Source organism: Lissotriton helveticus, chromosome 2_2, assembly GCF_964261635.1.
Source record: "Lissotriton helveticus chromosome 2_2, aLisHel1.1, whole genome shotgun sequence".
Classification (NCBI taxonomy): domain Eukaryota; kingdom Metazoa; phylum Chordata; class Amphibia; order Caudata; family Salamandridae; genus Lissotriton; species Lissotriton helveticus.
This window is the reverse complement of record NC_136060.1, coordinates 314116313-314144305: the sequence shown is the minus strand read 5'-3', so window position 1 is coordinate 314144305 and position 27993 is coordinate 314116313.

The following is a 27993-nucleotide window of genomic DNA, read 5'->3' as shown; positions in this document are numbered from 1 at the left end:
CCTATCATTTGGCCAAACCCAAGTGCATGTCAGTCTGGTCCCTTGATCATTGGGACAGCAAACACCGCACCATCTATTGCTGGTTAAGGATTTGGTCCACCAACATACGCGAACCGTCAGTGATGGCTGATCCTTGATGGTCAAGTGAATAGCAGTGCAACAAAGAAATAGTGACTTTAAAATAGGATGGAGTGTCCTCCTACTAATAACTTTATTCTGCGGACCAACCACACCTCCTAGTTAAAAACCAAGAACAGTGCAAGAGAGACAGTCAAACAAATATCTGTCTGATAACGGGCCAACATGTTTCTGCCTATCGGGTATAAAATCCCATGCCATTTGTCAGGGCCTCTGTTCTTTCAATAGTTGCACAAGTAGAAGTGAAACAAAAGAAACACCACACCACCAAAGTGAGGGAAATAAAAAATTAGAAAGGTTGAATACGGTACAACCTGTAACAACCGCAGACATTAGCCCTCCATGTCAATAAGGAAATACAAATTCCTCCATGGTAGGGAGAAGGACCTCACCTCACCTGGACCTTGCTCAGGTTGTACGAGGCCCCGCGCTATCCATCGGTACCTCAAGCTTCCATCTGAGACTTGGGGGAGGCCTGATCACTGAGTCTATTTGATGGAAACCCTTCACTAATAGTTCTGGATTTGTCAGCCATGTATGAATGATCTGCGCTGTGTTGGCTTTTCCTATACACATAGGGGTCGATTCCGATCCAGTAAAATCACCGTCCGTACGACTCGCATACGGAGCCGTTTCCGTACGACTCGTATGGACGCCGTACGACCGGACGATTCCAATCCCGATCGGGCGACCCGTACGCCATTCGTACGGTCCACGTCGATTCGTACGGAAAAGCGTACGATCACCTACACACCGTACGGCGCGTACCCCCCATGATCGCAGGGGTACGTGCCGTACCCCTGCGATCATGGGGGTACGTGTCGTACACCCAGCGTAAATGGGGGGTACGTGCCGTACACCCAGCATACATGGGGTACGGCACGTACCCCATGTACGCTGGGTGTACGGCACGTACCCCCATGATCGCAGGGGTACGGCACGTACCCCTGCGATCATGGGGGGTACGCGCCGTACGGTGTGTAGGTGATCGTACGCTTTTCCGTACGAATCGACGTGGGGTCATGGGGGGTACGCGCCGTACCCGGGGGGGGCCGTTCCGTACCTGTTTCGGGGTGAACTCTGACTGTACGACAGTTTCCAGCTCCCTTAGAAAAAGGGTCGTACGGAGCGTACACAACACGGATCGTACTTGCCGGGTCGTAAAAAGCAGCCGCGAAACGTATGAACGTCGCGTACAGGTGCTTCCGAGGGCGATTCGTACGGGAATTTCATTCGTACGGTCCATGGTACGATTCGGACGGATAGCTGCATCGGGTGTGGATCGTACTACGTTGTTCGTACGGGGACGGTTACGGGTACGATTCGTACGGAAAAAAATGCTCCGTACGACGATTCGGAGCGCTTTTTACCGGATCGGAATCGACCCCATGGTGTTCACCGTATATTGAATTATGCTGTCTTCATGTGATTTATACACCCCGAGATCCTGGTGACTCGGACTGACAGTCCAGCTATATAATTAAGCTGAAAGACCCTCTGTGTTTTCTGTGTTATACATATAGAAGTTGCTGGGGATAATAACCATGTACGGGTCTTTAAACCTTATATCCCTTGGACCCTCCCTGAATCCGTTTTGTTGTTGATTATGCAAAAAGCTTGAACATAAGTGGCGTCAGAAGTACTGCCCGTTGGCCAAGAGAACACTGCATTTGGCTCAGAGGGACTGCTACACAGCCATTAAGTTAGCTAAGAGCAACTACTTCGCCGGGGCGATTGCGTTGGCTCAGAACAGCAAGGAAATCTTTGCTATCGTTAAGAGCTTTCTATCCCCCGGCGCTGAACAAAGGGCGCTTCCCGTTTCACAACAATGGTGTGAGGAGTTATCAACTTTTTTGTGGACAAGATATTAAAGATTCAGGACAGTGTCGGCTCGCATCCTAGAATTGAGGAGCCTTATCCCCTAGGGTCCCCCTCCACGTTGTGTGCGGCCTCCCATCAGTTCACCTCATTTTTACCACCATACAAGGCAGACATTCAGGCCATCCTTAGTTCCCTAAAGTCTGGCTCACCAGCCGATCCATACCCGGCATGGGTATTAGCTGGGGTAGCCAAGCAGGTCTGCATAGCAGTAGCTGACATCGTGAATCTCTCCCTTCAGACCTCCTTGGTTCCAGCCCAATGGAAACAGGCTAAATTGCGTCCTCTTCTTAAAAAACCTTCTCTGGACCCAGTGGTCCCTGCCAACTACCGGACGATTTTGCTACCCTGGCAAGGGAGTTTTTCTAGCCTTTGGCATGAGAAAAATACAATTATTTTAAGGGTGGAAGGTAAAAGAAGAGAATAGGAAGGTGCCGATTTTTGACATCGTTACCCTCACTTTTTGCTCACTGTTACTGATGTTCTTGACTGGATGTGCACTGGGTCACACCTAAGCAGACTTCAGTGTCAGTGCTCTTCCCCGAAAAATAGCAGCATACTAAATTATACACCATTTGGCAAGGACTTTTGTAGCCCTGTGAGTCTCTGGAAAAATGGTACCTATGGTACCCAGGGTATGAGTACTGAAGAGGGTCCCCATGGACTGCAGCAAGTATTATGTCATCCAAAAGGACCCCCACAAAAACTGCATGCAGACTGCCATTGCAGGATATGTGAAAAGAGAGCAAGACCTTCTGAAACACACAACATTGCACACACCCTATGTGCAATGCCCAAGTACACTGCACGTCTTATATGTACATCACCCCTACAGCAGGCCTTAGAGCCCTAAAGCAGTTTGTATTATAGTACATGTGAGGGCACATCTGCACCATGTCTAGTTCCATTACTAACAGATTGCAAGTGATCAGGAAGCCATCTTAAGTATATGTAGTGAACACTGGCCATTACGAGTTACCCAGCTACATAATGGCTTTGTTGAAAATGATTGTGTTTGGTATCAAACACCTTGTCTCAATTAATCTATACTGATGCTAGTATCATAATTATTGTGACATGCACCCAGGGGGCACATAGGAAGAGGTGTGGCGCCGCGGCCAGGGCGACTGACTCCGGAATCTGGGGATCACGGTTCGATCCCCGGCACCGGCGGCAGATTAGCCCAGCACCATGTGACTGGGCAATAGCTTGCTTAATCTTCCCGACGGCCCCCAGCGCCTAGAGACCCTAACGGGTAATTGTGCGCTTTACAAATGTGGATATTATTATTATTATTATATAAGATGCCCCCTGATAATCCTACTAGTTCTCTAGTGTGTTGGCTGTCTGGTATCGTTCAGCCTGCCACCACAGACAAGTTTCTGACCCCCTATACGTGACGGCTTATGCTCTCAGAGGTCCTCTGCCGCTTTTGATATGCAACAACAGCTTCCCCCCAGAGCTTGGTACGCCGCCTCCTGTCCAGGGCCCATTTGGCACCAGAGCAGGTGGAATTTTAGATAGTAGGCGTGTTGCACTTTCAGGCTAGGTACACCCCTAAGGTGGGCCACCTGAAGTGGACAGCCAGGAAATGTTTTCACCGTTTTTGAAACTAGGAACTCTTGGTGAGGATTTTGCCCACTCTCCACAGGAAGTGGTCCTATAGGGGTTGTAGTCCCCCCAGGGATAAGTAGCTTATTTGCCACTCCCCTGCACTATCCTAAACACCCCTAAAATCAGTATTTAGGGGTCCACCTGACACGAGATATTCCGATTTTTCCACCCGAGTACTGAAGAAGGAATAAGAAGAGCCAACCTTACAAGAACTGTGGACCATTCCAGAAATGAGTGCCAAACTGTGCCTGGCTGCTGCTGTCCCAACAATCAATTGCAAAGACCTGACTTGTCACAGCATCTCCCTTGGGTTGGAGGAGCCATTCCCCTGTATCTGTAGACACTCTCTGCACTTGTCCAGTATTCTGTTTAGCTGGCCACCTGGCCCACCGAAGGAGCATCTCACCAGGAGGATGTCAGTAAGGCTCTAGGAGGTCAACCCTATCTCCCCAGCGAGTAATGAGACGCTGGACCCTCTAGGATCCTCACAGTACCAATACCCTGGGTACTGGACCATGTGCTGCAACCAAGGCGGTCCCTTTCTACGATGGGGTGGCGCATCATCCTAATGGGCCCCTTGATCTTGCCTTAGTAAAAGAACACAGCACGGATACCTCGGTGCAGCATTCCTTCACAAAATGTGAACTGCACTGTCAGCAGCAGTTGCACACGTTTCCCTCATGACAGATAGTGCATGGGAGCTGCAGCAACACGATTACATGAAACACAGATAACAGGAGGCCAAACATCGGTCAAACATAGAAACCTCTGCAGAGGAAGAGGAGAGTTCAAACAGAACTGCTTTCAAAGTCTTCCTCCTGGAATAGCGTTGCCGCCAAAAGGGAAGTTATCTCTCAGAGAAAACAAAGATGTCAAAGAGATCAGAACTAAAGCATCCCTCACAGATCAGACACCATCATGGATGTAAGACAGCAAGCATCCAACGTGCAAGAAAACATCCCTCAAAGACTGAACAGCACAAAGTTCACCACTCACAAAAGAGCACAGAAGTGCAGACGGGACACAGAACGGACACTGCGCTGGAACCTTTAATCCAAACCCCCTTCATTCACTGAAAAAGCATTCTACCCAGATAGCAGCTGTGCATCCTTGCACCAAAATGGCACAGATACTCAAATGCCTCCCACAAGACTGTGCTATCAGCACTGTAATCATCGCTCACTGACTGCTGACATTTCAGTGGCAACCATACATTCTTCACAATAAGATACTGCACGGGCACAAGCAGTAAAAGATCAGCTCACACACAGTCGGCATTATCAGTTAAAGCTTCTTCATAGACGGAACAGCCTCTGCAGGACACTAATGCAAGCTTCCCTCCACCCAGAGCAGGAACCACAACTGTTGCACACCTGTGAGTGTTGAACATATGCACGTATTAGAGTGAAGCAACGTATGTATTTTAGCATTGTTTTTACTTATTGGTCATGGTAGGGGGCAGGTGTAGCTCATAGTAGGCAGATTAAAAAACTGTCAAGTTTGCCTCACCCCAATACTTGACAACCTGCAACACGTTGTTTACGTAAGTGAGGAGTTTTTTTACCAGTAAGAAAACTAGTGCATTTCTAGGCTACAAAAATGAGCAAGGAACGTAAGAACATGTGCGGTCTTTAGCAACTGGAGAACAGATGATGCGCAAGGGGGCACCCCACTCACTCACACATGCATTGCACATGCATGAGTGAGTGCCCAGGCCCTATACCTCAGTCTGAGGAAGTAAACAAGTGAGACAGTCACAGCGAGGCGTGCAACGCCCATTGGGCTGAAAGGGCTTCAGCCGCCACCCACCCCCCCCACCCCTCCTACCCATCCTGTGTGTCAGCCCATACTGAAACAGTTTACTGGGCACACACATAGCTGCACTCAAGTACTACTTCACAGGTCTTTAAAAATCCATGTACTTGCTAACAAGGCTTTGGTGTTTTTTCACCTCTTCTTAGAGCCCATGTTTCTCCACACTAACTATCACTGGAAGATTTAGGCCCCCCACCCGAAATTTTTAGTAGCCCACCTCCCTCCGAAATGTGGCTCTAGTCGCACCTCTGGTCTCAGCAACTACTGCATCAGGTGTGATGCACTTTAGCTTTAAAGCAGCCCACTCACCAGCTGCTCATGGGTGACTGGTTGGGGGAAAGGGGCTTCACAAGAAGCCACTGTAGCATGAAATTGTCACGCTAATATTTGTACATTACATTACATTACAATTATAGATTATTGATGACGTTAGATCTGGGGGTCTCTAGTTGGCAATGGTTATCACCTTTGTCCAAATAGGGACCCTTACTTCTAAGTCAGGATAAGGGGATTACACTCCTTAATAACCCCTGCTCACCCCCTTGGTAGCTTGGTCCGAGCAGACAGGCTTATCTCAGAGGCAGTGTGTTAAGCATTTGTGAATATACACAGTAATACAGTGATAACACTACAGATACAACACTGGTTTTAGAAAAACAAGTATTCTTTATATAGACTTAAACACAAGACCACAAACGACAAAAATCCACAATACTACACTTAAGATTACTTAAAATATGATAAAAGTCTCTTAGATCAAGTTGCTGTCAGATGCGACACAGTTCTCAACAAAGTACCTGGATGCGTAAAGCAAAGTGAACAAAAGGCTTGCAAAAGGGGAGATGCGTCGCTTCTGTGATCCGCGCAGAGTAGGGGACTCATCGTGAGCCTTACCAGCGGAGGTGATATATAGATTCTCGGCTTGCGGTCCCGTTGCGGTGCGCAAGATGGCGCCTTGGTGCGATGCGATGATCCAGTTGGGGAACAAAATTTGCAGTTCTCGCTCCTGTGTTCTGGAACTCCCTCCCGACGGAACTCCGTATGACGCCCTCTTACATCGAGTTCCGGAAAGGTCTTAAAACTCTGCTTTTCTCCCAAGCCTATAATGTCTAGACTCCCTCTGTTCCTGTTTGTCTCCTTGCAATCCAAAAGCGCCAAGAAACCGCACGGTAGAAGTGCGCTATACAAATGTTTTTAAATTCAAATTCAAATTCCAGTTGCGATGCGAGAAGATGGCGCCCTTGATGCGGCGATGCGATGACGATGCGATGACGCACTGGCAGCCTTGCGACGACTCTGTACTTTGGAGCCGCAACAGGCCCTGCGACACGCTTCTCCGGTGATGCGATGGCGACTCTCACGATGGCGTCACGCTTCTCCGGTGATGCGACAGCAGACAGCTTAGATGAACACACGCTTCCAGGGAGATGCGACAAAGGCTCGCTTTTCCAGCGTTGAGATGATTTCAACTGCGGCGGCGACACGCTTCTTCTCGATGCGTCGCGCTGCCAGCTCCCATAAGAGCGCAAGTGACTGGAGTCAGAATTCCCAGCAAGGAAATTCAGGAGGGAGGTGAAGTCTTTTGTCCCTGAGACTTCAGCAGGAGGCAAGCACAATTCAAGTCCTTGGAGAATATTCTATAGATGAAAGTCCTTTACAAAGTTCCTTCTCCTTTCCCTTGGCAATGAAGCAACTACTGCAGGCCAACCCAGCAAACAGCACACTGGCAGAGGGGCAGTCCAAACTCCTGCAGCTTCCTTGGTGCTTCTCCTTGGCAGAAAGTTTTCTTGTTCCAGAAGTAATCTAATTTCTTGGGATCAGGGTCCCAATATTTATACCCCAAAATTCTTTGTTCTCTGAAGGCAGAGAGGCCTCTGCCTAGTTCAAACCATTTCCTGAGCACTTTGTTGACATGACTCTTCTCTTTCTTTCACAATGCAGGTCAGAGACATCAGCCGCCCCACAGGAGGTGGAGCCAGCACAGAGGAGGGAAGATACAGCTCTGGAGCACTCTTTTGACCGGATTCCTCTTCTCCTTTCACTGTGCAGGGCAGAGACATCAGACAAGCCACAGGGGGTGGAGCCGGCATTGTAGAGGGAAGGCCCAGCCCTATTCAGGTCCCAGGTGTACTCCTCCCTACCATTTGGATGTAAATCTCTTTATTCACCACTGGACTGTCCCAGACTGTCTCCTGGAATTTCCCCAGCCCTGTCACACACAAACCCAGACAAGGAATACACTAAACCAGCAGAGGCAGGCTCAAATGGTTAGGCAAGCAAACACCTACTTTCTAAAAGTGGTATTTGCAAACACAGATTATTAAAATAAACTTTACTAAAAGAGTTATTTTATTATTCTGAGTTCTGGCATACTAAATTCGAATTTCTACCATGTTCCCTGAGTCAGTTAGTATTATAAGAATATAATAATGTTAACTGGCCATTCTGGCCTATGAGAACAGGTAGCCTTCAATAGTGAAAAACGAAAATGGCTGTAATTCACTATTAGAACATGCTACAAACATCAGAGCATGTCCTACTTTATACTTACAATGCAACCTGCCCTTGGGCCTACCATAGGGGTGTCTAATATGAAGCAAAGCGAAGGTTTAGGGACTGGCAAGTGGGTGCACTTGGCCAAGTCGACATGGCAGTGCTAGACTGCACATAGGCCTTGCAATGGCAGGCCTGAGACACACTTTACAAGCTGCTTCTGTGGGTGGCACAACCAGTGCTGCAAGCCCACCAGCAGAATTTGATTTACAAGCCCTGGGGACACATGGTGCACTGTACTGGGGGCTGACAGATAAATCAAATAACCCAATCATGGAATCCAAACAGTATATCAATTTAACATAGGGAGCACTGGCACTGTGGCACTGATTAGCAATGGCACAGTGCCCAAAGCATAAATCCACCAATAACATATCAAAACAGAGGAGGCAATCTGTCAAAAAATGGAAGGGAGACTCACCCAATGATGTCAGGTCTAACAGATGATAAATCAGTTGTGGAACAGTTTGAGTTAAATCGCAGGCATAACGAAAACAACTGTAAAGCACAGAAAACAAATTTGTATCCTAAATTAGACCATGGGCTGTTACATGAGGTGCTGCTTTTAAAATAAATTCATGTGTGATATGTATTTCTTAATTTACATATTCTCTTCAAATTGTGGAACTGTTTGTCTAATTTTGAGAGCTTGTATTTTTCACACATCTGCAATATAATTTCACAATTGAAACAGTTTGTACGCACAGCAGTACTCAGCTGGACACAAACGAGTACAATTATTAAAAAAAAAAATTCTCACATTTTTTCAAGGTGAGATATCACGTTTATAATTAAAACACGCACTGACGTCCTTTTATTATTCTAGTCTTCTTCTCATCTTTTGAAAACAATGCCTAGCTCTACAAAGTTCAACAAAGTCTAGTGAATATAAATAATTGTGATTGCTGATAAATTGCACTTAAACTTTTTGATACAGGCATACACATCTGTCTGCTCTTCAGCATGGGTTCCGCTCTTATCCATGCCCTAAGTATGAGTTTTGCAATTCCCCCTCATGGATGCCTCTTCATACCAATGCTGGTCCAGGAGATTTTCCCTTTGTATGCCCATTTCTTTTCTTGTGTGTCTATTTTGAAATGTGTTTTTTTTTCTAACCATATGTTATATATGTTACAGATGCATTACTGGGGCGCACCTTTGCCAGGGCCCTTCTCAGGTCTGGTAAATAACCACCTAGGATTATTCATCATCAATATAGCTTTCATAAATCAGACCATTAACATTTAGGTTTAAAGAAAATAAATATATACTACTTAGGTATAAGTCAATGTTGTATTGGGAAGGGGTGGCTCCACCATTAGGGAGAAGAGCGTTGCTCCACTTCTTTCTCGCAGTGCGAAAAGCAGAAAGATAAAATGGTAAAACTACCATTTAATGTTTCTGCTTCTCGCACTGTGAGAAAGCAGATGGGTTTGATTGGGGGCTGGTGGGTGGGCGGCTCTGCTGGAGTCCAGGGGAGAAGCGGGTTGCCCACTCTGAGGGCGCAGACTTTTTGGTCGGCCCCAGGATGGACCAAACCAATCATACGCACTCTACATTTTCTACATGTAGGCTGCATGCAGCCTACATGGAGAAAATGGACTCCCCATAGACGCCTGTGAGGTTTGTTTCCCAGCCAATGCATTGTGATTGGCTTAGATGAGGAGAGGGAGGCTGCCTGCTCAGCCTGCTTCCTGTTCCAGGAAAAGCGGGGCCCGGCCGGGAGCTGAGATGCGGCGGGCCCGGTAAGTTTCTTCCTATTATTTTTTTAAATCATTCCCCTTCCCCCCGGTGCGAACCTCCGTGTGATCCTCCCACCTGCCCCCCACCCGCGAGTCATGCTGGCCGCGACTGGTATTGAGGAACTCCTGAGTTTGAGGGTCACAAAAATGGAGCATGTAGAAAGGGAGATAATAGATTTTACTCACAATATATATCTTATTGGTAGTGCCATATTCATTTTATAGAAGTGTACGATGTTCTAAGGAGATTTGACCCTGTGAAAAATGCTGGGGCTGTACTGTGATTTGAAGAACCACATCTGAAAGAAAACGGTTTTCTCTCACTATTTTCCCATGGAAATTAGGATTAGTGCTCCAGAGCTTAAATGGGGGCACACTTTCAATAAACTGACAAATATCTTCCTCATCCATGTGAGGAATGCCTTTAACAAGCTGACTAAAACATGAGCAGCAGTTTGTTAGATGATTCCCTAGTGCTATACTGTAGCTTCAATACTGAGTTCTAGTGAAGAACAAGGCCTCCAGTGTCTGCAGTAATGGCAGATGTTAACGTCCCCTGTACACCTTGTTAATGAAATGGAAGCTGTAGAATTGAATATGTTCCCTTTGAAGGGGACTGCACTAAATAAACAAAATGGGGGCGGGGTTATTTTGCTCTGGAAATTATTGTGAGTGCTCCAGGAAGGTAAAATGAGGATACATTTTCTATACATTTTCAAATACCTATCTTTTCCATGTGACAAAAAAGCCTGACATACAGAGTGCACTTCTAAAAGTTGGTACGAAGTGTACATCTATAGATCTACCACAAAATTCTATTGATCAACTAGCGTGCTAACAGTCTCAATTTATGATAAATGTGAGAAACTCCTGACCGTCATATTGCTGAAATGCAAGCTGGTAGATTAAAATCCTTTACTATGCAGCAGGCAGTAGTAAAAGCACATTGGGGGTTCAAAACAAATATGAAATATGAAACCAAGGGACATATTTATAACGAGGTGGCGGAGTGTGGCGTTGGCCTCCACGGCTTAACGATGTCCTCCGCCACTACACATTTGCAGGGCGGCACCATATTTACAACAATATGCCCTTCCTGCACATAAACAATCAATGGTGTTTTGCTGTTTCCATTCTGTGCTGCACAATGCAGCACACATAGAAACAGCAAAAACAATGAGAAATAAAGCATTTCTCCTCGTTTAGCCTGTTTAAGACCTGGTTTTTCCAGGTCTTAATCTTGGCGCTGCCTTCTATGTACGCCACACTTGTGAATAGGGGGCAGGGTAAAAAACAATGGGTGTTGCGGTGGTACACCCACCACACCACCCATTTCCCTTCCCTTTCACCCTAAGTACAGCGTGAAAGGGTGCCTTATTTACATGGCAGCTTTAAGCCAATGCTGCCTTGTAAATAAAGCGAAGCCACCACATGGTCCCTAAAAGTGACCTTGTGGTGGGATAGGGGTTTGTAAATATACCCCCATATGTCTAAAAAACGAGAGGTAAGTTTTGGTTTGTTGTCATTTAGGGCATAATCTACAAAGGGCAAAACCTCATTAATGACAGATCACTACCTATATCCACCATCCCATTTCCACATCTGTTTCCCCAAACTATCCACACTCTCTGTCACATAATACCATCTTAATTGTAAAAGAATGCCATCTTGATATTTTTTATTCTTCCTTTTAAATGTATGTGAGTAGACTTTTTAGGGGTGCAGAAAGCTATTGGTACATATATCTCTTATTTAAAATTGATGCATTTATGTTTGTAGGGCTAGGGACACTCATGGAATAAGTTCCACGTTTGACATTTCATTTTACTTTTCCCCAGTTTAATTTGATAGTTGTTACATTTCCACAAATCAACATGCACTGCCTTCAAAACATTTCTTATTGCGAGTTAAATATGAGAAATGAATACACCAAGATTAAATAATTATTTATTGCCCATTAAACGCCTCTCTGTACAGCTTGTAAATGACAAAATAATTCCAAGCGAAATAAATAATTTTCAAATAAGTAATATTGAAAATCAGTCACAACGATCAGGCAACTATGTTAAAATTGTCACGAACTACATCATGTCCATAAACTGGAAACTAATTTAAAATATAGCACACACGTTTCATTTCTTTAAACACTCTGTAGAAGGACAATGATGGAAACCATTTTCAAATACATAAATCAGTCTTCTGCACAGGAAAGTGAATGGCTGTAAAGTTTTCTTCTTTAGTAAACATGTCTTCAAGTGTAGGCACATTCTCTAAGCTTTGTGGACAGTCTAGTTCCTTATTCAAACTCTGTAATCTTCACAAGCAGCTGGTAAGGGAAAAGGTGGTATTGTTACATGGGATCATGCTATAATTAGGTATGTCTCAGGCATTAACTTTGAATCTCGTGAATAGAAATACATTGGCGGGGAGCCAATTAAAAGTCAGCATTTTGTTAGTACAGGCTGTTTGATTTACAATCATCGATATCACGCACATAATTGTAACTAATTCAATTAAACCAAATAGGAACCTCAAAAATACACACATTGTTTGTGTAAAAGCCCCAAAAATAAGAAGTTCCCTCATACCCCAAGTCTTCGTCAGTCACCACACAACATATATAGAATGTTCTTTACTGTTATGGAGTATATGGCTCCTTCTTATCAACATATTTCAGTCCTGTACTCATAACTCTTCAAGAGAGATGTAGATGCCCTTCCATTCTCACCTGCTTACCAAACCAAGCACAAATATTTCCTGATTCCTCCGTCAGAGTCAGCATATGTCTTTAAAACATCTACAAGAGTACGGAGAGAAACCTCATGGTTCATCTTAAGTCATTTCTCTGCTTCCTAAATAACTGCCAGGCTAACAACATAATTCTGCTGAGTAATTTTTCATTCTCACTTTAAAGTCAATGGATTGCATTGTTTTGGTGGTAAGTCTTCAGAAGCAGCATAAGTGGAGTTTGGACCGCAGTATACATGTGGTTAAGAAGGTAGTGAATACACCACCTCCTATGTAGCCCTAGTTAGAGGAAAATACATTCAGTGATAAGATACACGTTAGCGCAGACAGATTATAATGTAGAGATAGTGGCGAACTCTGCTTGATGGACTACTTCATTCTTTCCTTTCTATGTTAAAAGGGGCCATATACATATCATGATATATGCCCCCGCCCTTGAAACTGGAAATATGTACACTATGTTCATCCTTCCTTGTGAAGAATGGTGTATATATCTTGCTTTGATTTTTGTAATCTTTACCAATTCCATACAGGAGAACATAGAAACGGAAATGTCTGATAAGTTGAAGGAGGCATATACCATAAACCATCATAAATATCGACATAGAGGCTAATCAGTCGGACCGCATGGCACTATTGCGACAGTCGGGAGACCGCCCCACAAGCAGGCGTCGGTCCCACCGCTGCATTTCAATATGACCACAGTGCTGACGGTCGGAAAGTGCTCCCTATCATGACGGCTTGTGCAGCGACTAAGGAAAAGAGCTGCAGCACAAGCCACCATGGCAAGGAGTACCTCCTGCACATCCGTGAACTGTGTGCTATGCACCATGTTGTGCATGGCACACAGTGCATGGAGGTGAGTGGGTGCACTACATGTGGCCCCAGAGCCACTTCACAGTGGGCCACGACAGATGGTGGCCCAGTTCGGGGACCCCATATTACTTTCCAACAGCCGTGTCTTAGCAGTTTTCTCACCATGAAAAGGCTGTCAAAAAGGGATATCATAATCCCAACACCACTGCCATTCAGGTATACGTCTCTAACCGCTGCCCCATAGTGATCTCTGGTCCTGGGAGGCAGCCCTAAAATAGGGCAGCCTTGGTTTGTTATGTATATTCATTAGAAGAACACCTTCATCTTTTGACCAGTACACTTTATAACTCTGGCAAATATCCTTGAAACAACATAGCTCAAAGCCAATAAGTTAGTGAACTGTTTCCAACTCAATCAATCAATCAATCATTGCATTTGTAAAGCGCACTACATACCCGCGAGGGATCAAGGCACTAGGGGGGAGCTGCTACTGTTCGAAGAGCCAGGTGTTGAGGAGTCTTCTGAAGGTCATCGGTATGCTGCCGGCGAATGGGGAGGGAGTTCCATGTCTTGGCGGCGAGATGGGAGAATGATCTGCCGCCGGCAGTCATTCTTCGGATGCGGGGGACGGTGGCTAGAGCGCAGTCTGCGGAGCGGAGCTGGCGGTGGGGGTGTAGAGGCTGAGTTGGCTGTGGAGGTACATTGGTCAGGTGTTGTGGAGTGCCTTGTGTGCTTGAGTGAGGAGTTTGAAGGTTATCCTCTTTTTGACACCTGTATCAACCAGTACTAACAGATCACTCAACAACAGTAATAAATATGAGTCAGGATTTGTGGCACTTTCATGAGCGCAAAATAGCCAGCCTAAAGCCATCTAGTTGGCTCAGCTGCTACCACCTCAATTTCACTACCAGATCATGTTATGCTTACTTGTTGTGATATAAGAAAAGTAGACATCGCACCACACCACATGTGACACTAACATACCCTGGCTTCATCTGTATAATTTCATTAATCTACATATCAGTTGTTGGAAATGCCTCTTTTTGCATAATCATTCCAATTGTTTTTGGACTGATGTTTTTTTCACTTTGTGCACTGGAACTATGCAAAACAGACTCAAGTGCATGTGTCTAACCCCGAAACATTTCACATTTGGCTATACTACTAAATGACATTGTTAGAAATGGGGGTCTTTAGTTGGCAGAGGTAGGTACCTTTGTCCAAATAGGGTTCTTTTCTTCTGTTCAAGGTAAAGGGGATACACACTTTAGGTAACCCCTGTTTACCCTCTGGGTAGCTTGACACAAGCAGACAGGCTTATCCCAAAGTGTAAAGTATTAGTACCAACACTCACAGTAACATAGTGAAAACACCACAAAGGGACACCACACCAGTTTAGAAAAATAAAATATCTTTATCTAAACTTAACAAGACCAAATCGCCAAAAATCCAACATACACAGTTAAAAAAATGACTTTTCAAAAGGTTTCAAGAAAATGTACCTTAGAAAACTATGGATGCATGACTTTTCAAAAAAGTACCTGTAGTTGCATCAAAATTCACAAGGCAAAACAGACCCAGAGTGAAGAAGTGCTGAAAACAGAGAGATGCGTAATTTTCTGAGACCTTGGGGAGGTGATGAGACAGTTATGCTGCACGCAGGAGAAGTGATGCATTGAATCTGGTCTGTAGGGGGAAGGGATGCATTGATTCTTCGTGACGGTTCCGGTCCACAGGTGATGAGACAGAAAGACTTGTCGCACAGGTTCGATGTGTTGAAATCCGGGATAAGTCTGTAATCGATGCGGCAGCGGCGCTGCGTCAGTTTTCTTGAGCTGTGACCTCTCGATGCATTGATTCCTGCAGTGGTGACAGGCGCTGCATTGGTTTTGGTAGCAGCATGGCAATTCTTCTCATGCCGTGGAGATGTGCCAGAAAAACTGCTGCACGAAGACCGATGTGTCGTTTTTGTAGTTCTTCAAGTTCCTTCTCTCTTCCAGCTCCCAAACAGCAGCAACAACCTCCAGAGGTCCAATACTGGCTTAGGCACCACCTGGCAGGTACGAACTAACAGCATAAGAGGTCAAGGGAGCTGGGGGTGAAATTGTTGTGTCCCTGAGACTTCAGAACAGGAGGCCAGCACACACAGGCCCTTGGAGATCTCCTTCAAGCAGGGGCCACAGCACACAGAAAAGTCCTTCTCCTTTCCTTGGCAGAAACAGCAACTGCAGGCCAACCCCACACAGCAAAGGGGCAGTACTTCTCCTCGATCTCCCCATCTGTTCTCCTCCGAAAAAAGGTTCTCTTGAATTCCAGGGATGATATAAAAGTCTGGGGTCTGGGCCCCTCTTTGTAGACAGTAAATCTTGTTGTTCTCTCCTGGCCCAGAGCACTGAGCCCAGTCCAAACCAGTTCAGGGGGGTACTTTTCAAGGGCACAACAACCTCCATTGTCAGTGTGAGCCCTGGCTCCAGACATACCACAGAGCGGCGGAGACATCATTGTGGAAGGCAGGCACAGCCCTAATCAGGTACAGGTGCTACTCCTCCCATCACTCCAAATGAAGACCAGGACTATTGAGCCTAAGCTGACTCATCCAGACTCACTGGAGCCACTGCCCATCCTCTGCCTCTGTCAATCCAAAGCCAGACAGTCAATATGCGCCCTAGAAGTAGCACACTGGATGGCTAAGCAAGAAAATAACTACTTTCTATAAGTGTAAAAATCACCCTCACTAAAAGAAGCAATTGAACATTATGAGTTCGGGCATGCCAAACTTTATGTTCCTATCTGGTTCACAGGGGCAGTTATGCTGATAAGATGGTATAAGCAAGCTCCCCATTCTATCCTATTGGAACAGATAGTCTTAGAATAGTGGAAAACAAAATTGGCAGTATTTCACTATCAGGACATGCCACACACATCAGGGCAGGTACTACCTTTCACATACACTACACCCTGCACACAGGGGTACCTTGGGACTACCTTAGGGGTGACTAACATGTAAGAAAAGGGAAGGTTAGGGCCTGGCAAGTGCGTGCAGTTAACAAACCACGTGCAGGCACTGCAGTGGCAAGCCTGAGATATCTTTTCAGGGCCACTCATGTGGGTGGCACAATCAGTGCTGCAGGCCCACTTGTAGCATTTGATTTACCAGCCCTGGCACACGTAGTGCACTTTACTAGGGACCTACTAGTTAATCAAATAAGCCAATCAGGGAAAACTAATCATAATAACAATTTACACAGACAGCTTGCGCTGATTAGCAGTGGCCTGAGTCCTAAAGCCAACAACAGCAGGTCAGGAAAAAATAGGAGGAAGAAGCAAAAAGTTTGAGGATAACCCTGCAAAAAGGTAATTTCCAACACACATGTTGCAAAAATACACAGTTGATGGACAGAATGTAGAACCAGGGCTCGACAAATCCGAAAAATGGTACTAGTCCTGCAGGTCTAGTACCATGGAAAATCCCCTCGACCTGACTCCAACCCACTTGACCTCCGTCTCTGAAAACGGAGCAAAAGTGACAAGATAACAAGATTTAAAGGCATGTTTATTGCTCATTTCCTTTGTGAGCAATAAAAATGCCTTTAAATCGTGTTATCTTGTCACTTTTGCTCTGTTTTTAAAGACAGAAGACAAAAGTTAGTTTGATTTCCTACTCGCCAGAAAGGGCGAGTAGGACCTAAAAATAGCTTGTCCTCATCCATTCCCCCTCGCAAATGCGAGCGGGCGAGTGGATTTGTCGAGCCCGGAGAACAATGTCATACATTCACCCCAGTACAAGGATCTGGGCCTCAATCCATTGTCTTTTTGCACTTCACACCACCCTGGGTTAGACACCGGCTATATGCAAATCAGCTCTGACCCTGTGCCTCATGGGAACAGTCCTGTCCGAACTACCAAGCCATGTCTTTCCCAGACCGGAATCAAGCATCCAAGTACCGGTTTCTGGCTATCATCCTTCATCAGCCTGGACAGCTTGACTCCAGTGGTGTGGAGAGCCTGGGACTCACCTCTGAGCATACCCAGCCCACTCGGGGTGAAAATTGCAAAAAACACAGTTGATGGACAGAATGTAGAACAATGTCATACATTCACCCCAGTATAAGGATCTGGGCCTAAATCCATAATTGTTTTGCAATCCACACCACCCTGGGTTAGACACTGGCTATATGCAAATCAGCTCTGACCCTGTGCCTCATGGGAACAGTCCAGTCCGTACTACCAAGCCATGTCTTTCCCAGACCGGAATCAAGCATCCAAGGACCGGTTTCTGGCTATCAGCCTTCATCAGCCTGGATAGCTTGACTCCAGTGGTGTGGAGAGCCTGGGACTCACGTCTGAGCATACCCAGCCCACTCGGGGTGAAAATTGCAAAAAACACAGTTGTTGGACAGAATGTAGAACAATGTCATACATTCACCCCACTACAAGGATCTGGGCCTAAATCCATTGTTTTTTTGCACTCCACACCACCCTGGGTTAGACACTGGCTATATGCAAATCAGCTCTGACCCTGTGCCTCATGGGAACAGTCCAGTCCGAACTACCAAGCCATGTCTTTCCCAGACCGGAATCAAGCATCCAAGGACCGGTTTCTGGCTATCAGCCTTCATCAGCCTGGATAGCTTGACTCCAGTGGTGTGGAGAGCCTGGGCCTCACGTGTAAGCATACCCAGCCCACTCGGGTGAAAATTGCAAAAAACACAGTTGATGGACAGAATGTAGAACAATGTCATAAATTCACCCCAGTACAAGGATCTGGGCCTAAATCCATTGTTTTTCTGCACTCCACACCACCCTGAGTTAGACACTGGCTATATGCAAATCAGCTCTGACCCTGTGCCTCATGGGAACAGTCCAGTCCGAACTACCAAGCCATGTCTTTCCCAGACCGGAATCAAGCATCCAAGGACCGGTTTCTGGCTATCAGCCTTCATCAGCCTGGATAGCTTGACTCCAGTGGTGTGGAGAGCCTGGGCCTCACGTGTAAGCATACCCAGCCCACTCGGGTGAAAATTGCAAAAAACACAGTTGATGGACAGAATGTAGAACAATGTCATAAATTCACCCCAGTACAAGGATCTGGGCCTAAATCCATTGTTTTTCTGCACTCCACACCACCCTGAGTTAGACACTGGCTATATGCAAATCAGCTCTGACCCTGTGCCTCATGGGAGCAGTCCAGTCCGAACTACCAAGCCATGTCTTTCCCAGACCGGAATCAAGCATCCAAGGACCGGTTTCTGGCTATCAGCCTTCATCAGCCTGGATAGCTTGACTCCAGTGGTGTGGAGAGCCTGGGCCTCACGTGTAAGCATACCCAGCCCACTCGGGTGAAAAGTGCAAAAAACACAGTTGATGGACAGAATGTAGAAAAATGTCATACATTCATCCCAGTACAAGGATCTGGCCTAAATCCATCGTTTTTTTGCACTCCACACCACCCTGGGTTAGACACTGGCTATATGCAAATCAGCTCTGACCCTGTGCCTCATGGGAACAGTCCAGTCTGAACTACCAAGCCATGTCTTTCCCAGACCGGAATCAAGCATCCAAGGATCGGTTTCTGGCTATCAGCCTTCATCAGCCTGGATAGCTTGACTCCAGTGGTGTGGAGAGCCTGGGATTCACGTCTGAGCATACCCAGCCCACTCGGGGTGAAAATTGCAAAAAACACAGTTGATGGACAGAATGTAGAACAATGTCATACATTCACCCCAGTACAAAGATCTGGGCCTAAATCCATCATTTTTTTGCACTCCACACCACCCTGGGTTAGACACTGGCTATGATGCAAATCAGCTCTGACCCTGTGCCTCATGGGAACAGTCCAGTCCGAACTACCAAGCCATGTCTTTCCCAGACCGGAATCAAGCATCCAAGGACCGGTTTCTGGCTGTCAGCCTTCATCAGCCTGGATAGCTTGACTCCAGTGGTGGGGAGAGCCTGGGACTCACGTCTGAGCATACCCAGCCCACTCTGGGTGACAATTGCAAAAAACACAGTTGATGGACAGAATGTAGAACAATGTCATACATACACCCCAGTACAAGGATCTGGGCCTAAATCCATCATTTTTTTGCACTCCACACCACCATGGGTTAGACACTGGCTATATGCAAATCAGCTCTGGCCCTGTGCCTCATGGGAACAGTCCAGTCCGAACTACCAAGCCATGTCTTTCCCAGACCGGAATCAAGCATCCAAGGACCGGTTTCTGGCTATCAGCCTTCATCAGCCTGGATAGCTTGACTCCAGTGGTGTGGAGAGCCTGGGATTCACGTCTGAGCATACCCAGCCCACTCGGGGTGAAAATTGCAAAAAACACAGTTGATGGACAGAATGTAGAACAATGTCATACATTCACCCCAGTACAAGGATCTGGGCCTAAATCCATCATTTTTTTGCACTCCACACCACCCTGGGTTAGACACTGGCTATGATGCAAATCAGCTCTGACCCTGTGCCTCATGGGAACAGTCCAGTCCGAACTACCAAGCCATGTCTTTCCCAGACCGGAATCAAGCATCCAAGGACCGGTTTCTGGCTGTCAGCCTTCATCAGCCTGGATAGCTTGACTCCAGTGGTGTGGAGAACCTGGAACTCACGTCTGAGCATACCCAGCCCACTCGGGGTGAAAATTGCAAAAAACACAGTTGATGGACAGAATGTAGAACAATGTCATACATTCACCCCAGTACAAGGATCTGGGCCTAAATCCATCGTTTTTTTGCACTCCACACCACCCTGGGTTAGACACTGGCTATATGCAAATCAGCCCTGACCCTGTGCCTCATGGGAACAGTCCAGTCCGAACTCAGTCAGTCAAAATAAGCTTTATTCGATTACATTTAAAATCATAAAAGCAACAAGGCAACATAAATTTAAAATTTATTACAATGTATCAAGTTCAGGAAGTTAAAAGACATTCTGGGTCAAAATCTGTAACAATTTCCGATATACATAAATATAAAAGCAATTCACACCAATATAGTTCATACGCATTATAAAAAGATTAAATATAATTAAAACAAGTAGCAGCAAATATAAAATAGTGAGATCACCCTTCCAGTTGCCTCGGGGATAGCATCCTGGACCTCTTGCGCATAGCTGCGACCAGGAAGCTAGCAACCCCGAGGATTGTCCTGGTGCTACCTAATAACTGTAGGTAAAGTAGAGCAGGGCGTACCTGGACAAAACCTGCGTCTCTTAAAATGGGTGCCAAGAACCGCGTTCTACTCTCTTTGTAGTGACTACAAAACATGACTCCGGGATTTTCTACCTATTAGCTTAGAAGTCTCACGTCAACTGATTTTGTCAACTAAATCAGGTTCCCCCTTTGATCCCTGTCCCCCCATGCTGATACATGCCCTGGTAGATACGGTTAACCCTACCATAAATAGTATTATAAACTCATCCCTGTCCTCTGCCATGATTCCATTGGAATGGAAGCTGGCGGCAGTAAAGCCACTGCAAAAAAAATCATTGCCCGATCCCACCACACTCTCCAACCTCCGCCCTATCTCCTTGCTGCCGCTGCTTTCTAAAATGACTGAATCAGTGGTGAACAAACAGCTGACTAAATTCCTGGAGGATGAGGATATCCTGCACCCTAATCAATCTGGGTTTCGGGCCTCACACTCCACTGAGTCTGCCCTCTTGTACACCGTGGAGACATTGAAGGCCGCCATGGATCAAGGGAAGAAGGCCGTCCTTGTCTTGCTTGATCTATCGGCGGCTTTCGATACGGTGTCCCACTCAATACTGATCAGTCGTCTGGTGGTAGCAGGGATAGCAGGCACTGTGCTGGATTGGTTGAAGAACTTCCTTGATCACCGTAGACAGGTCACGGTGTTGGGAGAACACCGCTCAGAGGAAAAAAGTATACAAACAGGAGTGCCCCAGGGCTCCACTCTGAGCCCGGTACTGTTTAACCTGTACATGACCCCCTTGATTGAGCTGATCTCGTCCTTTAACATCAGTACCATTTCTTACGCTGACGATACTCAGCTCATCTTGGTACTAGACGGGGAAAACGGAAAGGCAGAGGAAAATCTAAAAGACTGCCTCACTGCCACCTTTATTTGGATGCGTGAGAACCATCTCAAATGTAACACCGGGAAGACCGAAATTATTCCTTTCGGCCCCCAAAACCCCTTTTCCCCCAGTCTCTGGTGGCCATTGGATGTGGAGTCCCCCCCAGATACCATTGCTACGGCCCGAAACCTAGGGATCAGGTTTGACAGTGCCCTATCTTTTAAACAGCAGGCAGGGGCAGTGGCTGGGTCTTGCTTTAACATCATCAGAGGACTTAGAAAGTTTTTTGACTTTCTGCCTCTGACTGCCAGGAAGACGGTGACAGTGGCACTTGTAACATCTCGTTTGGACTACTGCAATAGCCTATATGCAGGACTAAATCGATCTGTCCTGCATAGGCTGCAGGTTGTCCAAAATGCCGCTGCCCGTCTGGTCCTGAAATGGCCGAGGAGGTCATCGGCCTCGGCCGCTCTCAAGGCCCTACACTGGCTACCCATCCACAAACGCATACTGTTCAAAATCCTCGTGATTACCTTCAGAGCCTACCATCGACAAGGACCCAAATACTTTCTCCCTTGGTTCAAACTGTATGCACCCACACGTTCCCTCAGATCAGCTAATATGAACCTATTACAGATACCCAAATTCAGACTTTCAACAAGAGGAGGTAAATCCCTCGTTACCTTGGGTGCTAAGGCCTGGAATAAACTCCCACCCAATTTGCGTCTGATCTCCATTGAGAAAGACTTCCGCAAGGCTCTGAAAACTTGGATTTTTAACCTCTCAGATACGGTCTGTATGACACTGGTTTAGCCAGAGTGTTTCAGCATGGACAAGATGGATGTTGCGAGCTGATTTTTTTCCGGCCTGTCATCTAGGCTACGGGCTATAAGCGCCAATATACTCCCTGGAGTGACAGCCGCGCTATATAAGTGTATAAAAATAAATAAATAAATAAATAAAATGACGAAATGCATAAGGGTCTGCTCAGAGAAATTATCGCAGCTACATGGGGTAGACTCATCAGAAACACCCCACATAGGGAAATCACCCAGGGAGTATTGGATTATATTGAACCTAAATCTAATGAGCAAATGACGATGGAATGGTCTGCTCACAATTTTTAGATAAGGTTCAATTTGGGGCGTTGTCAGGAGGAGGAAGTTGGCTCTAGCTCTAGGTTTAGTTAATTCTTTCTCCTCCCTTGTTTGGGTTGCCCTCCTCATAAAATTTTCTTTAATCCATTTCAGGTCTTCCCTCTGTATAGTATTAGGGTGACTAAAAAGGTCAGGCCTGCCAAGTTTGCCCATCTCCCCCTTTACGTATTTCAGCCACGGAATCTTTGAGGCATTATCCAGGGACATACAGTCCCTAAGAATAGTGTGGTTTAGTGTGATGTCCTTGTTCAGCCATGTTTTGGTCCAACATATTAGGGGCGCTAATTGGAGCAGGTCAGTAATATATCCCAATCCTAACTCGGTGTGTATTGATAGGACTGGTGTAGATTGTGGAACACCCAATAAGGACCTAAGAAAGTGATTTTCTACTATTTGGAGTTTACCACAGTGAGAGTGGCCCCACAGTGGGGCTCCATAGGAGGCTATAGATAAGCATTTGGTTTTGTAAACCTTCAATAATGCCTCCATCGGTCGGGACCCAAGACGCTTAGCGAAACTCAAAAGTGCGGAAGTGGATCTAGTAACAGCTAGAGATTTCGCATCCACCTGTGGGGCCCATGAGCCCTTCTCTTCAAATATCACACCCAGATAGGTAAACACTTGTACCCTCGAGATCCTCTCTTCGCAGCAACTAAAGGATTTCAACTTTTTTGGCCTAGGTCGCCTCCCTGCTAGCATAATATGTAATTTTTTGTTGTTGACTAAGAGGTCTAACGAAGACATGAAGAGGCCGAATGCCTCGAGAAGCCTCTGTAGCCCCACCCCTGTGCGTGCTAAAAACACCGCATCGTCTGCGTAGAGGAGTACGGGTACTGCGGACCCCCCACATAGGGGATGTCAGGCGTGGACCCCTCCAAGGCTTTGTCTAGGGAATTAATGTAAAGGGTGAAAAGAAGTGGGGCTAAAATACAGCCCTGCCTCACACCTCTTCTGGGTCTGGTGGTGCTGCATTCACGATTCGTTCTAATGGTTGCTGATAGATCTGCATGTAGTGCGGCCAGAAAGTCTACCAGAGGGGGGTCAATCCCAATGCCAGCCAGTATGGCCCATAACTTGGCCCTATTGACCAAGTCAAAGGCCGAGGAGAGGTCCATAAAGGCCAAATATAAATGGCCCTCCTTTGCCATAGTGTATTTACTGACCAGCATGTGGAGGTTCAAACACTGCTCTATTGTACCTCGTTTCTCTCTGAAACCGTATTGTAGGTCAGAGAGCACCCCCAGCACAGTCCGAACTAAATGTTTCATTTATCCCCATCCCCAGTATATGGCACAAAGTGAAACCAAGATCTGTAGGTTAAATGCCACTAGTGGACTGAAGTATCCATTATACCATTATTTGTTGCAAATCTCATTGACTGAGATTTGCAACAAATATCTTGCAAGAGGTACGTTTAGAAAGTCTGCTCTCCCTTCCCTAGAGGATCTAGAAGCCCATTTGCGGATACATTTAAGTGTTACCCAGGAGTTGGCAAGGCCCTTTGAAGAGATGTGATTTTGCTTTTATAGCTTAAAGAACGACATTGGGTGTGGAGAGCTGTTTAGTTTCTCTGGCAGGATGACCATCTGGGCCATGCCCAAGAACTTCATTAACTTCAAAAGAGGTTTACCTTGTCACAGGCAACAGCAGCAAACACCTAAACCAGTCCCCTCCTTTGTTCTTCCAGCCAGACAGGCACCATTCCCTGTAGAAGAAGAGGTAGCTTTAAAACTGGGTATAGGTAAATACAGAGGAGGTATTGTGGCCAAACCATTAGGGCTGGCACAGGAGTTATGCAAAACAGAAGAAAGGTTCTGCCATGTTGGATTAAGGTAGAGAGGGGCACTGGGGGCTTATTTGCAGTAGTCCACAAAGGACCTCCTTTAAAAGTGATTAGAGTTGCCCCTGGTATATTTTTCCTAATTTTTTAGGGAGGGACCACCCACAGGCTTACCAGGCATATTTAGACACCCTTTCAGAACATTACTGTGGTTGTGCTAGACAGAAGAACAACTATATCTGCTGTTGAGGCTAATGAGGAGGCCTGAGAAAAGCTAATCTTCCCCCACTAGTACCCAGGGCAAAAAAGTGGATTGCAAGCTTCAGTTGTCATGTGTCCTGCAGAGGCACAACAAGTTGTTAGAAGTTGTTAGAAGCCTTTTCCCTGAAGAGTCCAGCTGGCCAGTTCGAAATGGAGCTGCTCTGGACCCTGCTAGACATCTCTGCTGGAGTCAGTATTTACCCTCAAGTGCTAAATCCCTTTGACATTTGCCTGTGTCAAAGTGTACCCCAAATAACATCTTAAGAAACCTGCAACCAACTTTTTGGCTCCAAAGCCCGCCAGAGGACTGGGATAAACCTGCTTTATCAATCCGACAAAGGGAGGTTGCTGCTGGGTCAACGATTCAGGTTGCTTCAGCTCTGAGTTTTTCCAGAGCAGCACATCTATTTCAGCGGGACATCGCGGAGAGGGTATCTAATCTCATGCAGCCCTGTTCAGCTAAAGCTTGCAACCCTGCCCCACTAGGCAGGGGTGCAAGATAAAATCAAAGAGTAAATCAGAATGTAGAATTTTTCTCCGGGCAAAGGCACCAAAAGTAACCGTCTAAGATGCGACCTCCTTTCTTGGGCATGAATTTTGAATTGCTCCCACTCTAAGCTGTCCCGCTAAAAGTCAACGGCTTTACCTGGGCCTCATCCAATGGCTACCTGACCTCAGGGAGTCCTTCTTAGCCACAGCCTGCTACCCTGTCCTTCTGAGGATTTTTACTTCAATTTCAGAGACCAAGTCAGAAGGTAAAACTTCCAACCGAGATGGACCTGATTTTTGTAGCCAACCCGTGTGCCATCAGAGTCGGCCTTAAATTGTCTTGGGGTATCTGTCAACTTTAACTAGATGACCACAACTGGAGCTTCAAGCTCTTTGGTGCTCTTTTCATGTACAACTTTAAACAATCATATCTCTGGTTCTCCTTATTGGATAATGAACAATTTGGTGTCATGTTGTTGATTAAATTATGCTCTTTTATTATGAATTGTAGTGAAAGTTTGATTGTGTTGTGCTTTTAACATTTTAACAGTTTTTATACTTTGAAATGCTTTTCACATTTTTTAAATGTACGCCTGTCTGCTCTTTGCCATAATTACCTGACAAATACTTGATCTAACATTGATAGTAATAATATTACTTTTGGTGTACCATGCTACACCCATACTAATAATCCACTTTCTCACATCAGCCATGCAGAAAATGTTAACTTGAACGTACCACACTCAGCTACACATTAAATGGCATCAAAGCCAAACAATGGACAAAAAGGCCATGAAGCTTTATAACATCATTAGGCAAAGCAATGAATAAAAGAAATTAAAGTGTATTAAACACAAAATACACCAAAGTCAATCTCTCACTTCAAAATCTATTAGCAGTTTCTCAAACTAAGATAAAGTATCTGGTCCCATGCTATCTGTTGCAATCACTGAGATGTGTACCATTATTAGATTTTGAAGACAGATACACACTGAATGTGGGGTCACAATAGTATATAAGAATATCCTAAAAAATACACATTATTCACAATATTTAGTTTTTGTTTAAGAAATAGCTATATAGTTATAGTTAATCACCACCTTGGGCCCAATTCACAGAGGTAAATTCAATCATTATTGTAAGTGTATGATGTATGCCTCCAGGAATCCACAAAGGGATCCTGGTTGACATAAACATTTTTAGAAATGTGGACATAGCCACGAGTTCATTCCAATGCATGGTTTGTCTTGGAAGTTTGGAGACACATACGATCATGTACATTTTTTGGCATTGCCAACGTTCAGTATGACCCTTTTTTATCCTAATATATACTCCAGAGCCAGTGTAACTCTGTTTCCTACAAGGGAAGTGGAACAGATCTGTCCCACCTTTGGTGGGACTGTAGAAGGGACTAGTGGTGACTGTTAGAACTGGGGGTCTCTAGTTGGCAATGGTTTGCACCTTTGCCCAAATAGGGACCTTTGCTTCTAGTCAGGGTAAGGGGTCTACACTCCTAAAATAACCCCTGCCCAACCCTGTGGTAGTTTGGCACGAGCAGGTAGACTTATCTCAGAGGCAGTGTGTAAAACATTTGTGAACAAATACATTAATACAGTGAAACCACTACAGATGGACACCAGACAGGTTTTATATAAATAAGTGTTCTTTATATAGACTTAACACAAGACCCAAATGACAAAAATCCACAGTACAGTATTAGGAAAATGACTTTTAAATGATAAAAATAGCTTAGTTCAAAGGTGATGGTAAATGCGACATGTTTCTCAAAAAGTACCTTTGGATGAATAACGCAAGATAAACAAAAGGTTTGCAGGGAGGACGATGCGCCGGTTCCTTGCTTAGGGGGAGGAGATGCGTCTCTTCCTCAATGCTTGTTACAAAGTAGGCCTTGCGTCTGTTCCTTACTGGAGAGGAGGTGATGCGCCAATCTCGTATAGCATTCTGATTGCGATGCGACCAGATGGCGCCGCAATGCGACGTTCTGGTGCGATTCGACAAGATGGCGTCTTTGATGCGGTGTGACGACGTGAAGGTGATGTGTGAACGCCTGACGGCCGTGCGGCGACTCAGGACCTTCCGAGCCGTGACAGGCCCTGCGACACGCTTCTCCGGCGATGCAATGGCGACCCTTGCGTTGACGACACCAAACAGCTGCGACAGAGACACGCTTCTACAGTGATGCTACGGCAACAGCTGCGGCGGCAACATGCTTCTTCTCATTGCATCGCGCTTCCAGCTCCCAACGATACGCAGGCTTCTGCAGACAGAATTCCCAGCAATGAAATTCAGGGGGGGGGGGGGGCTGGTGGTGAAGTCTTGTAAACCCGAGACATCAGCAGGAGGCAAGCACACTTCAAGCTTTTGGAGATTCTTCTTCAAGATGATGAAAGTTCATTAAAAGTTCCTTCTCCTTTCCTTGGCAAATAAGTAACCAATGCAGACCAACCCCAGAAAATAGCACAATGGCACAAGAGCAGTCAAATCCTTCAGCTTCCTTGGTTCCTTTCCTTGGCAAAAAATCTGTAAAAATTAACGAATCGGTAAGATTCGGTATTTGCTGAATCGGTATTTTCGTATTCTGTAATTGCCATTCATTTCTATGGGCCTAAAGGCCCATAGGAATGAATGGCAATTACCATCAGGAATATGCATCAAAGTAAATACCGGATTCTGAGAATCTGCCCCTTTGCGACCGGTATTTTTGCATTTGGGATGCATCATCTCAAATGCAAAAATCGCAATTTAAGGAATCCCAAATTGAGATTCCTTAAATGCAAGTCAAAAAAATAGCGAATTGGCTAATAGGAGTAGCACATTACCATGAAGTTGAACTTCATGGTATTTTGCTAAAACTTTTAAAAAAGCACTTTTGTGCATTTTTCAAAGTTTCATGTTGCACAAGGGCATGTGTGTGTGCAACATATGTGCAGAGATCAAT